The following is a 13,273-nucleotide window of genomic DNA, read 5'->3' as shown; positions in this document are numbered from 1 at the left end:
GGCTTCTGTGCAAGCAGTGGGACTGTTCTTTGCACTCCCTTGGTCTTCATCCCTAGCCTGGGTCCTGTATTGAAGAGCATAGGCTCACCGTTCCCAAGGGTTGCTCCAGTTGCCCCTTCTCTATATTGTACAGCATGGGGCCAAGAACAACTCTGCTTCCTCTCTCAAAAGACTATGGGCTGGGAAAAATAGGAGGAGGAAAGGATGTGGGTTCTAACTTCTTGATAGCATCAGGGAGGCTGCTCGGGCTGTTATGGAACATTCTAGTCTGATCCTTCTGTCTTGGAATTTTGGCATCTCTTCTTCTCAAGGCCCCAAACTCATGGAGTAACTCCCCTCACCCCTTCAGGGCAGCTCCCCTCTCTCTGGACTTGATTGCTGGGGCTAAAAGAGATCCCTCTTTGAAAGAATGTCTGATATGAAAGAGACTTGGTGACAATTTTGGTTCAGTCTTCTAAGTTTACCCACGAGGAAGCTAAGGCAGCTGAAAGTCCCCCTATGTGCATGTCAGTGAATGTGTAGGTTGGATAGAGACTGGGTCTCACCTTGGAGAGGGGTAAGTGCACAGCCATCTTTGCTCCGTTGGAAGCCTATTCTGCCTGGAATGGACGTGGGCATCTGGGCTTACACTTGACATGGGTGGCCACAGGTGTGCTGCAGCCGGGGAAGAAGGCTGGGTTCTTGCCTGATCCGCGGTCAAAGCACCCCAGGAGGTTATGTAACCAAAACGCCTTAGCCAAGGCACTGAAACAAGTGGGCTCTTCTCTGGGCTCAGGAGGGAATAGACGCCAGAGTGCCTGGGAGAGGGGTGGGCACCGCACAGTCCACAAGGCTTATATTTCCAGATTGACTAATTCTACTCTGCTGGCCCTGGGATTTTCATGGCAGTCGCTGGTCCCGGAGCCGAGCAAGGAGCAAGGGTGTCAGCTTCCGGAGGCCTGGAAACTAAAAGAGCCAAACAAGGATGGTGGTTGCTGCAGATAAAGGTGTAGCACCAGTTCGAGGGAGATATTGAAATTGTAATCTTTTGAGGTCACGTGACTCATTAAATAATTAATGCGGATCGTCAGGAATGGATCGGAGTCGTCAGGGCCTCACTAGGAATGAATCTCTCAGAATTGAGACCCCCAACTTCCTATTTGATTTTTAAGAAAACACACATCCTCAGATTTATCTCCAAAGGCTTTTAACTCCTTCAGGAGGGCTGAAGAGAGCCCTTCGGCGGGGAGGACCGGAGCTGGCGGGCCCACGCTGGGTCTTGGGGCTTTTTCTTCAGGGTGTCTGCAAGTCCAGGGAGCGCGCCGTGTCCTGGGAAACGTGAGTTTGGGCTGGGTTTTCTGCGGTCACAGCCTGGCTTTAGTGATGGAGTGGGACGGATGCGCAGACAGTTGGTAATGTTCTGATTCACACTGGGGAAGGTTGCAGAGATACCACAGGACCGGCGCGCGGCTTTGTTCAATTTTCCCGGTGTTCATAAATCACCCGCGCTGCGCTGGGCGAGCGAGGGAGCAAGCGAGCGCCAAAAACGCAGAGAGAGAGGCCACGCGGCAGCGGCGGCGGCGGTGGCCATTGCAGAGGGAGAGACCTGGGCAGCATCTCTTTGTGACTCATTAGTCTGAACGATTTATGGGGAACAGCAGCCATGAATATTTGACTTGGGGATAAGGAAATAGCAACAACAATAATAACCATAATAATTACAATACTCCTAAGCGTCGTTGGGTGGGGGAGGGGTGCTGGATGGTGGCAGAGCAGATCTTTCTGGAGCAAAGTTGAATGGCACCGAGAAGAGTAGCTAAGCCCCACCTTGCTCGGAGTCACTCCAGGAGCTCCAAGGCCGGGGCACTCCCTTTGGGGATACAGAGGGCTAGTTTGAACAAGAGAAAGGGGGGCCCAGGGTGGCCTCAGAGTCCTAAGTGCCTGATGGAGGGTGGGAGCTGCAGGTCGAGGTGGTGGCAGAGGGCAACTAGTTGCTCATTTGTGGCCACTTGTTCAATGTGCTGGGGGGTCCTGAAGCCTGAGGGTGGTGGGGGGTGGCTTGCCAGCTCTTTGGTAGCCTCTCAGGCTCTCAGCAAGATTGCAGGGGCTGGAGATAGGCATCGAGGAGTGGTTTGGGGCAGGCTGGAGTGTGGGGAGGCTACCCCTGCCTGGGTAAAATGGTAGTGGAGGATGTGATTGTGAAGCAGCCCACCCAACAGAGTCCCAGCCAGCGGAGAACTTCTCCAAACCCAGGTTTAGCAAGGAGGAGGATTCTTTCCTCCCTTGCTCAGCGTCTTCTCCATCCCGGAAAAGTTGACTGACTGCTAGTGAGCAAGAGAGAGTTGCAGATAGCTTGAGGGATGAGTTGGCAGCAGATATAGGGCATCAGTTGGCTTGTTGCTGCTGTGTAAGGCCGGGCTGGATAGGGCCCCCGGACCTGGTATTGTACGGTCTCTGTCCTTGCCATTTACCCCTATTTCCAACAGCCATGGTTGCCCTGCTCTGAGGGAATAGGCGCTGCCGTAGTCCCTCCAGCTCACTGGGACCGAGAAGTGACGCACCCAGGGCTTGAATGAACCAGAAGACAAAACCTCTCAAAACTGCCCCCGGCCCAAGGACTGAGCTGGGGTCTAATTTCGCGCCAAACAGAAATGAACACTATTAGTGAGGTTTCAAGAGAGTCCGTGATTGAATGCTCCCAGACAGGGCTTCCCTTTGTTAGCGAAAGAAAATAAAGCGTGCATTCACATTCCCCCAAGTTGAGGTGCGTGAGGAGCTCTCCGAGCAGAGCTGGCACCAACGCAAAGCTTCTTCCACCTTCCCATCTTCTTCCGCCTGTCCATTTCCTTCCCCTACCCCCTTCCCTCACCGCCCCCCCCCCCCAAGAAAGAACGGGGAGAATGCGGGTGCGGAGATGGAGTATGTATTTATTTTACAAAAATAAATCACCATCTTCAGGCCATTCTTAGACTAGACCCTTACAAGCAACGAGTGCGCCTCATGGACGAGTGCCCTGGCGACTCCTCCGTGTCCGCGTCACCCGGGGGGCCAGCCTGGCGCCCGTGCCGGCAGCACTTCCAACTCCGGTTCTCCAACTCCCTTCCTTCGCAGCCACGGTTTACCCTCTGCTGTTTATCTGTCCGCAGAGCGCCCGGACACCGGAAAAGGCGATTCCCCGAGTGCCCGGGGTTGGAGACAATCACTGCCACAGTCTTAAACATCTTTCGAGGTAAGCGCTGCGCTAACTCTTCACTCCGCGGGGCTTCGCACGGGCCTTTGGAAGGGGTTTACCCTTCCAGGGAGAGCAGCAGCCTCTGAAAGAGCTTCTGGTCAATATTTAACTTCGGAGGCATTTTGGAGCTGGGTCCCCTTCAGCTGCACTCCCCGCGAATGCGGGGCTTCAGGCAGACAAAGAGTCTGCTCCGAAAGCCCGCCCGCGTTGTGCAGAAGGGGCAGTTGCCGGGACCGAAGATGTGTGTGCGTGGGGGTAGGGGGTGTCAACGGGGTTTGTTTCTTTCTTCGGGTAAACTCCAAACCAACCGCTGCACGGAGCAGCGGGGCAAAAGCAAGTAGAGGCCACGGGCGCGACGGCCCTTGCGTGGGCGTTCTCCTCCGTACACTGTTTGCGGCGCCTGCGGAGACTGTGAGTTCGAGAATGGCCGTCAGGCACAGATCTGCGTGGAGGAAACTTGTCTCGCCGCTATGCAGTTTGTCTTACTCTTCTGCCTTTCCTTGGCGAGAGGAAACTTACTACCTTTCCAATGCAGGCAACGGGGTCTTCTCTGTTCCTTTGGCCAGGCTAATCCTCTGTTCTTCCAACGGGAAAAGCACGGGTCTTCCAGGTCTCTGCGTTTTCTTTTCCTACTGGAAACAAGAGAAAACTCTTTAAAATTCTTTTCAAGTTCTGGCTTAATTTGTTCTCTTAGTTTGGGAATGCAGGGAGGTAATTACTGTGGTTTATTACCTTGTAAAAGATCCATAAATTTCGTGCCTATTTGGGGGAGGGGCTGCCGGAATAGCTTTCAGAAGCTTGGTATGAAGGAATGGGTTTGCTTTGTTCGTTCAGGAATTATTTATTTTAAAAAGTTTTCTGAGTTCCTGTTTTCTATTCCCCTAGGCCTCTGTCTTCCCTAAAATTTGCTCCCCCAATAGACAGCAGGTTGTTCATTAATTGCAACATGCTATTCAGCAATACTGAAGGCTTATCTGGTGTTCTGGATACAATTATTATTTTATCAGATGGAAAGTAAACAGGGTAATAGTAAAGCTGGGTTACTGTCTCAGCTACTGTATGACCATTTATATCAAGTGTAGGTAGGTGGAGTGTTTCAGGAATTTGCAACTCAGGGTGTGCCTATGATTTGCATCTCTGTGCACAACAGAACCATGGCACGGATACACAGTTGCAGGAGTTTTAGACCATGTGTATAAAATGATATACAGATCCGTATGTATCCAGAGAATTTGGAGCCCATTTGTACTGCAGCTGAACCCACAGAAAATATCTCACGTTAAATAATGATCTCTAACCTCCACCAAAAAGTGGGGGTGCTAAGCAGGCCTTACCTGATGCTAAGTAACAAAACCACTACAGTTAACTAAAGGGGAAAAAATGTGAAGTGTATTTTTGACAGAGAAATCAGATTGCAGTGTTTGAATACAGATATATCTAATCTGCCAACAGCCTTGCAAATATTGACCAAAGCTCTGTATCCTTGCTCACCTACTCCTTCCAAGGCAACTTTTCACCTATTTTGGCTCTTGTGAAATGGATTCAGGGCATGTGTCCCCAGCACTGGTCAGATTGGGGCCTGGAGGAGTAAGTGGAAAGAAGGGGACTGGCAGCTAGGTTTCCCAGCCTGGGCCTACATGCTTGGCATCGATTCTTGTTTTCTGGAAGGGAACTTTAAAAGGCCCATAGCCTCACTCAAGGAGAGTGGATTTCAGAGTGGTGAGGGAGGACTCTCAGCTGCCTGTTCCCTGGTGGCCTGCCCAGACCCAGGTCTCTCTTAGGGAAGCTATTTTCACCTCAAAAGTTACATTTCCTGTGACTCCCTCAGATTTTTCCCTTCACATCCCACCAAATCACCCCATTCCAACCCAAGTCGTTAATGTTAATTGTTAAGCAGCAGTTGGAGCATTAACTGGGCTGTTAATAGCGGCATGGAGGCTCCTGGCTAGAACTGAGATGCCGCTGCTGGGGCCTTGCTGGCGTTAAGGCATTTCTCTGAAGCAGCACCAAATACTTCTCCCATTGATTTATGGCCTCGGAGTTTCGATTTGCTCCAGACTGTTCGGAGAGTTCTGAAGGGGGCCCCTGACTCATCTTTGAGTCAAAGTCTCTGCAGAAACTTTGGTTGGGGCAGAGGGTAGTTTGGCAGCGGTTTGGCAAAACTTCCAGGTCCTTTCTAGGTTATCAGGAGGGTTCAGTGTGAAATATTTGGCACTGCTGGGATGGGAAAGGGTGCATAAGGGGAGCAGAAGACAATGTATTAGCGGTCTGAATTTTTGGGGGAATGGAGAGTGCTTTTTGGGTACCAGCCTTTGGTCCTATCCCCCACCCCCATACCTAAGAGAAGCAGGTTTTTTCACTTTGGGTTCTCACTTTCCAGCTTGTGGCTTAGGTCAGAGTTGGGACAGTTGACAGAGAGGTTCTTTCCCAGCTCTACCACAAACAGAACTTTGTTGGAATATTGCCCCTAGCATAGGCCACGGCTCACTTCCAAGGGATTATGTCTCCTCCTCTTTTATTGCCCTTCTGATTTGGACACCCCCAATGACCAGGCCCCCTAACTGAGGGCCTTACGTTCTCACCAGGTCCCTGCAGGGGAGGAGGGGAGGGGCAGGATCATGCACAGCCTTCTGTGGCTACTATAAGCGAGTCCTCACACTTAGAAGGCCCAGGCAGCTGAAGATCCACTCTAGGGAAAGAAAAGAATAAGGCATGAGGATCTCACTACTTCTGAGAGCACTCCCGAAGTTTGGAAACTCAGACGGGAAAAGAGGAACTTTCTGGAGGGTGAAGTGTTAAAATCAGTGGACAATGTCACCAAGCAGAAGTCAGGAGTAGAACAGGGGGGTTGTTTGTTGGAGCAGAGTTGATCCAGTTAGCTTTCTGCTGGTGGACAGAATTGTCTTAGGGGAGGGTAGACAGACCCATGTGCAAAGAAGGAGGTCCCAGGTTATCTTGTAGGTAATTCCAAGGGATGCCAATAAAGGGTGTGTGTGTGTATGTATTTATCTTACAGAGTCAATTAGATAACCCCCCCTTACATTTTCCATTGTTAGAAGCCTACAATTTCCTGTATCACTCCTGCTATGCACTGAGGACATGTCTAAGGGTAGGTATAACCAGGGCACTGAGTCCTTCTGTATTTTGCAAAACCCTGACCCACCACTTTCCAGCTAAGCACCTCTTTCCTAGAGGGGTCCCACTGAACAAAATCAACTGGACTTGGGGGAGGTGCTTTAGCCTTTTGTCAGGTAATTTGGGGCCTTTTGGGTTTCTCCAGTGGTGTGGTGTACAGCGTGGGTGTTAGCAAACTCTATACAATGGCAGGCCATGAGGGAGTCCACCAACTAAGCCAGTCATTACTGGGTTTTCTTCTGGAAACAAGGCCTGGGCTTTGCCTTTTGATGCACTGGCTGGAGGGCCAGAGGAGACTCGAGTGCCTGGACGTGCAGGCTTCAGCTTGTCCGTGAGTGGAAAACTACAGTTACATGGACTCTAAGAATGAGGACAGCATTGCCGTTCTGTTCCCTTCTGTTTGGATCATTTGTAAAGAACTGTAAGTGGAGATAAGTGGCCTAGTGTGGCACATGTTGAGGGGGTTATGCCCCCATTGTCCCACTGCCCTAGACAAAACTCTTCCCCACTACTGGCCAAGCTTCTCCACTTCCCCTCCCCCAAAGCTGAATGTTCTGCTTGGAAACCTAGTCCCTTCAGTGATTCCCTATTTCAAATAAAAGGATTTAAGTTGACGTATGACCACGTGAGCACATAATACAGCGCATTATTGTGGCATTTGGAGCGGAGACCCGGGCGGGCTTCGCCTGTGATTACGTTTTCTAGATTCTCTACCCAGCGAGAGCTTTTTCCCCCACCCCCACGCACCCACCTCCTCCTTCTTTCCCTTCTCCGGAGAGCACTCTCCTAGCGGGTTGCAGTTTTCAGCGCTCATGGAGTGGTTCTGGGCGAGCTAGCCGATGGGACTCGAGGCCACACCAGGAGGATGGAATTTATTTTAAGGTATTTCCGCTGATTGTTCATATCTAGAGTGAGTTATGGCTGTGAGAGACAAAGGTCAGGCGAGGAGACCCTGGTTCACCAACAGGACCCTCAGCCCCTCTTCCTTTGTTTCTCTCGTAGAACCGAAACCGCTTGAAAGATCCCCAGTAGCGCCTCAGACTGAGTTTAATTCCCTGGGAAGTGTTGGGGGTATAAAGGAAAGGGCACTTGGCGGCTACTAGGTAAGCCCGGTGGCTTCCAGCGCTTAGGCGGCTTTGTCCACTGCAGCGGGCTGGAGTCCCAGGAGCTGAGCCCCAGGCGGAGGGAGGGTCCCGAAGCGCCGATCACGCCGAGGTGGCCCGCGCCGCGCTAGCGGGGCTAGACTGCCAGGAGGGGGTGGGGGCTGCGTGGATGGGTAGAGGAATTGCTCCGGGTCGGAGACGTTTGTGGGGCGGCCGGGGTTGAAGAGGTAAGGCTGATTTGGGCAGCCGGAGCAGTTGGAAGAGGGAAATCAATGAGTGTGCAGATGCGCTGCCATTTTATTGATGATGCTTTGGGCCACTTTGTTCAGTGCTGGGTTGTAGGACGCGCTTTCCCACACGCGGGACCAAAGGTGCCAGACCCCAGAGGATGCACCATTGTTTCCCCAGCACCCTCTCTACCCGGGTAGGCTTGAGGAAGGACAGCTCAGACCTAGGAGACGCTTAGCTTAGGGTGGCTGGCGGGTAAGTCTGAGGAACGCCCGGAAGCTCTATTAGGCTGAATTTTGGAGAGGAGGGAGCTAGACCTGGGTTTGGGCTTCATATTGTGCATGGCCTGGACACCCCATTGTAACACACCCAGCTGGCTTGCAGAGTTTTAAGGACTGGTTATTGCAACCTGGGCTAAGGAGAATTCCAGAGGCAGAGTCCACAGAAAGCAGAGGCAGACATGTCTCGGGCTTCAGACCCCAGGAACAGTGTTACAGCCAGGACAGAGGCAGATGAGAGTTAAACTGTGCTTCCAAATTACTGGGAAAGCCTGTGGTAATTGCACTTTGGAGACCCAGTGCTCCTGGGAAGGATAAAAACTCCCTGAAAAGGTGAAGGAAACTTCACTTTCCTCTGCACTTGGAGAGCTTGGAGTAGAGGAAAGGGGTGTCTACAAGGAGTCAGGAATCAGATCTGCCCATGACTTAAAAAAAAAAAAAAAAATCTTATTTCTTTCTGTACTTGGGGGAAAAAAAAATCAAATCAAGCTTCCCCTACTTGAGTGGGATTTACATCCCCAGAACGGAAGGGCCGCTTCTACCCTCCCCCGCTGCCGGCCTCCGCGCTAACCGTGTTTAACTGAGGCCGTTTCAAGTGCTCTAAAACACCCCTTGGAAATAAAATGTAAGCTTTAATTGCTGTTCAATTACTTGTCAGCATTTCGTATGATTTATGACCCAGTTCTGGCGCATTTTTGACCCAGTTAAAGACTCATAAATAATATAGTTTCGCTAGAAAGAACGAGAGAGGGAATAGAGGTTTGTTAAAAGCATCTTTTTATTGTCACTTCAGTGCCAGCAAGCGGAATAAATATCTAGGGATGGACTCTCACACTGGTTCTGCATAAAAGTGTGCACAGTGAGAAGAAACCAACAGGCCAGTTTACAGAGCACCCGTTGGTTTTTCATTCATGGAAAGAGCTAAAGGCACTCCGTTATAGCTGAACTGTAGCAATACAAAACAGGCGAGTCCCCTGTTACCCTTAAAATGCCAGCCGCACCCTCACAGGCAAGTGTATTTCCTCATTAATTTTCCTCCCCATTCCCGGATTCCGATGCCTCTTTTTGCCTCACCTTTCTCCCGGGGCTGCACAGACAGCCTTGAATCGGCCCCAGGCCCTCCCAGACATGTTCTCAAGGAGGCCCCTGTAAAGGGTAGAGAGGCACTAACACACCTTCGCTATTCCAGATATTTTTGTAGTCCTGAGAAAATGTTTTCTTCTAGTCCCCACGGGTAAGACATCAGGGAGCACAGGGACTGGAGCGGGTGGTTTGGAGGAGCCAAGGGGTCCTCTCCACAAAGAAAAACTCAGCGGTTTTGGCCGAGCAGGGTGAATGGCTGCGCGATCTGCCTAGAAAGGCACCGCAGAGGCAGCGGTGGGTAATTTCTGACAGTGGATATCGACAGGCGGTATTTTTCTCTTAAAAAACAATAACAAATAAAAAACCTTCAGCAATCATAAATTGTTATTTTTAATCACCTCGCCTGCCATGCCCCCAAAAGTTAGTCCTGTGGATTTCAGCAGAGAGGCCCAAACCCCTGAGGTCTCCGTGCCAGGACGGCAGACCCTAGACTTGAGGTCAGAGACCCATTTCTGCCTGCGGCAGCGAGCCACCCAAAAGCCACCTAGTCTGGGATTGGTGGGGACCCTGTCCCGACCTCCCGCCCCAGCTTTCCCTATAGTCCCGTGGCTCCTCCAGTCCAGTCCCAGCATTTTGCCTGGCATGGTCTTGGCGCCTTTGAAAAGGTATGCTCCCCAGCTGCCCCAGCCCTCACCTCGGCGCCCTCGGCCCTCTTGGCCCAGGAGTTCCCCTCCCCTGGCAGGTTCTCACGGAAAGCTGGCCTTCCCTGCAGCTGGCTTAGCTGAGAAGGCGGTGAGAGTCGTGTCAGCAGTTTGGAGGAGAAAGTGCGGGTTGATTATTGACCTACGCCTTCTTTCTTCAAATGCCACATCCGACCCGGCCGGTTTGAAGAGAAAATGCAGCCGAGCGGATTTTTGCGGCGGCTCTCACCTCCTACGCTGCCCGGCTCCCCCTTTCAAGTTACGCCGCAATATGCCATGAGGAGCAAGTGTTTGCTGTTTTGTGCTCTGTTTACAGCTTTGGGGCGCCGAGTCATAAATCTTGCCCAGCCATAAATGACAAAAACCATTGGTATGCATGAGGCCACCCTGGCCAGGAGTGCTTTTTGATTTCTCCCTTTTCCCTTGGCTTTGTTTTTGCTCTAAGGTGACACTTTGGCTCCCCGACAGTTTAAACATACTACTTATATTTTTAACACCTTCCTTTGAGAAGGACTGGCCGTTGACACCTTGGAATTGCACGAAAGCTCCATTTCTCTTTTTGCCACACACATCGGACTTGCAGAGTTCACTTTGGACTCTGAAGAGTTGAGGGGGGCATTAGAAGGCAGGAAGCCCATCCTCCTTAAAGTTGTGGCAATATTGCTGGGCACACTCTGGCCCTTCCTCTGCTTAGGGTCCCTGTATACCACTAATTGAGGGGGAAACATCATAGACACCGTTGGCGTTGGGGTGAGAGTTTTATGTCTTCCCCTGCCATTGAGCTGCCTGTCTGTACTGGGGAAATGGGCACCTAAAAGCTGGAGACCCAGTTTTCTAGGTATTCTAGTGTGTACCTGAGCCCAGAGCATCCCCTTTCACTGCCTGGGCTTATGGACATCTCCCCCAAGCTACTTCCCTCCTGGCTGCCAGAATTTTAAGGGTTTTTGCCTAAAAATATAACCAAAGACAGCCCAGTTGGCTCTTGGGGAGGTCTCTTGAGAAAGGAAGCCCTACCTCTGCCCCCCAAAGAGTGCCTTTGAGGTTCTCAGATTGGGGGTGACAGATGTGGTAAAGTGCCCAAAGTCTGGGGAACTCGCCTCCTGGTTCTCTTTCTCCTTGCACCCCAACTGGGCAGGCGTTATGTGGTTTCTCAAATGGATTCCTAAGAAATAGAGACCGGCTAGAGAGCCCCTTTGTGAGAGCCCTTTGTCCTCATTAGCATAATTTTCCTGGACTTTAGTGACGCCTAGAAGCGAGGAGAGGGAGGGCGTTGGGGCTTGGGGGGGAGGCTGCCCTCCTCCCGCCGCCGCCGCAGCCGCCGAGTTCCCCCTCTCGCTCCTGTCCCTCCCCTCGCCTTAGCCCCATCCCCCACGCCGCCCCGCGCTTCCCCAGCCGCCTCGGCCTCCCCTCCCGCCCGCCCCCAGCACCCCCCACCGCACCCCCCCCCCGACCAGACGCTGCTCCGCGTGTAATATTCATAAGAAACATACCCAAGTCGGTGCCACTAGCCCAGGCAGAGCCCTGCGCCGCGCTAGCGCTTATCTCCGGGCCGCGGCTGCTGCCCTCGGGAAGGGCAGGGGGCGGGGGTGTGGGGGAGGGGTGGGTGGGTGGGGTGGGTGGGAGGGGGGGGTCCAAGCCGCCCCAGTCCGCCCTGGGCGAGCCTTGCCGGAGCAGCGAAGCCGCCACGCTCTGCGCCTCGGCGTCCGGGCCTTGGGGTCTCCCTCCCGCCTGCCGTCTCGGCTGATGCTGAGGGTCGGTGCCCATCCCGCGCCTAGGGGACCCGGCCGGGCGGCCGAGCCGGGCCGGGGGCCAGAGCCCGAGCCCGAGCCCGATCCTGCGCTCGCGGCGCTCCTCAGAAGTTAAGGTAAGCAGGGCCACAACCGGCCGCTCTCAGCGCTGAATGGCGGAGTTTACGTCTCGGTGATTTATGGCTGCAGACTTAAATCTCGGTTCAAGAAGAGTTCACAAGCCGGAGCTTCCTTCCCGGCAGTGACTGATACCCTTACACTTCGAGTTCAGGCCGCTTTCCCATCCCCGCCCCCACCTCTTCCCTCTCCCCTAGCCCTGCCCCAACTTTTCTGGGTTGGGGAGGGAGGGAGGGTGGAAAGGGGACAGGGGGGCTCTTACCCGATATTCCCGCTTAAACTCGGGGTGAGGGCAGGCTGAGGAAGGGGCAGGAGTGGAAACAGGGAGCGGTCTCTGAAGGAAGGAGGTTGAATTTGGGCAGATCTTCCAGAAAGACAATAGGGTTTGCTTTCTGCACTCAATTTAGCCTTCTCAACTCTCAGTTCTTGCACCTGGGGGTTATTGTCCAGAAACAGATCTTTTCGGAGGAATCTCCTCCCATCCCAGCCCTTGCTTGGGCGGGGTGGGTGGGGGGGGTTGCGGGTGCAAAGCAAGTTTCCAGACTGGCAGATATCCAACTTCTTTACTAGGTTGCAAACTTTGGGGGCTGGGGTGAGGGCAGGAGGGGGGAAATGTGTGGGCCCCACGGTAGGTGTCTGCTGACCTCAAACAATAGGGAGGACTTTGGTGGGATCTCTGAGGTGAATTCATATTATAGGGACTGTTGTATGCTCTTTGGTTTTTCATGGTATTTTTGTTATTTACAAGACAATGCACAACCTGATGAAAAGACTTAAGTAAGCAGCAGGCCAATATAGCTTGTGATAATGGATTAGCAAGTCACTTGAAATGTTACACGTTCAAAATCACCTTCATTTTGTTTTATCTAATATCTTGCTGCTCAAGTGTCTGGAGTAATTTTCTTAACCTGACATTTTATTTTACACAGGCCTAGTATCTTAAGAATTTATAATGGCAGACATTAACACTGCCAAATATAATAAGAACTGTTTTCAGTGAAAGAACAGGAAACTGAGACATTGGATTGCTATTCAGTTTTAAATTTTATTTTATTCTTTATTATTTTCGATCATGGTATCTGTAGCTTCCTATCTATTCCAAAATAGAAACAATACTCCAGGGTTCAAGATCACACACAGTAAGTTCAGATAAGGGAAGCTTAATTTTTAATTGAGGTTTTGGAAAATTAATTGTGCTTGTTTTCCAGATGTTGGTCAGATTGTTGGTTTAATAATAAAATCCAGAGAAGCCCATTATTAAAAACAGAATTGTAATCATCTCTTGGTGGATGGTGTTTTCTAGTTAACAAAGTGTCTGCAATTTCTAGAGAACTTGAATGACTCCAGGACTGAAATATACATAGTTAGGGTGTGAACTAAGTCATTTTCTTTATGAATTTGTCATTATGTTTTCTTAAATAGTTAGAGAAACTATCATCCTATGTGTGTGTATGTGTGTGTATATGAACTCACATGGAACTTCTCTCAGCTGAGAACCAGAGACTGACCATGCAACGGCTGAAAACAAAAATAAAACATAGATTTCACTTCTGCAAACTGCTTTCTAAATAGTAAATTTTTAAAAAGGGTTGAGGAGGCTTTCAGTTGCTTTTAAGTTTTTCAGGGTTGACCTTTGCTTGGTGTTTCTGAAGCAGGTAAATCGGCTAAG

General features: G+C 51.3%; 1 protein-coding gene and 1 long non-coding RNA gene across 8 annotated transcripts in view; one reads left to right on the top strand and one right to left on the bottom strand.

Annotated features, from left to right (window-relative positions):
* Window positions 1-13,273, top strand: part of HOXA3 (homeobox A3) — a 45,437-nt gene that overhangs the window by 26,931 nt on the left and 5,233 nt on the right. For 3 of the 7 annotated variants that reach the window (XM_045062810.1, XM_045062807.1, XM_045062808.1), the window contains one exon: window positions 3,126-3,208. The gene's annotated coding sequence lies outside the window, so the exon portion shown is untranslated. Of the gene's footprint in view, window positions 1-2,870; window positions 3,623-5,504; window positions 7,229-11,341; window positions 11,604-13,273 lie in introns of those variants that run through there. The other 4 variants (XM_045062809.1, XM_013061483.2, XM_013061484.2 and 1 more) reach the window with 4 other exon arrangements.
* LOC123387023 lies at window positions 2,887-4,080 on the bottom strand. Its single transcript, XR_006601351.1, has 2 exons — window positions 3,944-4,080; window positions 2,887-3,843 (listed from the first exon to the last, which is right to left on the bottom strand). It is a non-coding gene; the product is annotated as an uncharacterized LOC123387023 (long non-coding RNA).

This window comes from Mustela putorius, unplaced genomic scaffold (assembly GCF_011764305.1).
Source record: "Mustela putorius furo isolate JIRA1106 unplaced genomic scaffold, ASM1176430v1.1 tig00003845_pilon_pilon_pilon, whole genome shotgun sequence".
In the NCBI taxonomy this organism is placed as follows: Eukaryota; Metazoa; Chordata; class Mammalia; order Carnivora; family Mustelidae; genus Mustela; species Mustela putorius.
The sequence above is the reverse complement of the archived record's forward strand: the minus strand, read 5'-3'. Positions and strand labels throughout refer to the sequence as shown.